Here is a 1,044-nt window from a genome sequence, read left to right as displayed (position 1 = left end):
TGCCACACATTCTTAGAATAATAGAATAATAGCCTTTTCTAAAATGATATCATGACATTACAGTTATTATAGCCAAATAGGAGCAATTGAAGTGATGAAAACGTCCTCTGCGTTCAATTGATATCGAAGAAGGCTATGGCATAAGAAGTCGTTTAGGAGTAAACTGCGACTAGCGTGAGATTTTGTGTCACTCCATCATTCACATCAATAGCAACTCATATAGCTTCTGCGCTAGCCTACTTTACCCACTGCCTGCGCTCTAGGGGTGTCCGCGCGCGCCACAAGACATCACAGGAAGGCTTTCAACTCGCAACATGAAACACCTGTGGGCACCATTTCACTATATTAAAAATGAATTAAGAGGAAGTCGGTATATAGCAATCTGTAAAAGATCTCCACCACAGTAATAACCTTTGAGGAAATTAAAGAATGCGTGAAGTTAGTATTGCTTTCAGAGAAAAAGTATGTGAGATCAAAGACAGTATCCGTGCATTAATTCATAATAAAGGTACAGGGCTATTCAACAATTCAATAAGAGACATAGTAAAAATGATTATTATAATAATCTTAACAATAATCATGATCATAGTCATAATAATAATAATAATTGACTAATAATTTCGATTTCATTTAAATCAAAGTGTAAAACATGTTGCATCTATGTCTAACATAATAGTTTACTACTGGGTTGTTAATCTCCGGCCAGAGTTAGATTTTGTGTTGTGTATTTTTCCCCTCTTGAGTTTTAGGCTAGTGTGTAACAAGGGGCTTATTCTTACTCTATAAATGTGTGTGGAATGGGAAATAGGCATTTCAAAGTCAATAAAAAAAAACACCACATCAAATGAAACATCGCGGATCAAAAGAGCCAAAGCACGGACATTTTTCCCCCTCAATAAATTAAAAGGGGGGAGTCTGCTACGCTTGATCATGCCCAGCCCAGAGTCCTGCCCTCCTCTCTGATTGGATGACGGGTGAGAGAAGGGGGGAAAGTTTGAATAAAATTCCAGAGCATGTGATGAGTATTGTCATTTAACTCAAACC

Source organism: Salmo salar, chromosome ssa03 (assembly GCF_905237065.1).
Source record: "Salmo salar chromosome ssa03, Ssal_v3.1, whole genome shotgun sequence".
Lineage (NCBI taxonomy): Eukaryota > Metazoa > Chordata > Actinopteri > Salmoniformes > Salmonidae > Salmo > Salmo salar.
This window is presented reverse-complemented; position numbering follows the sequence as displayed.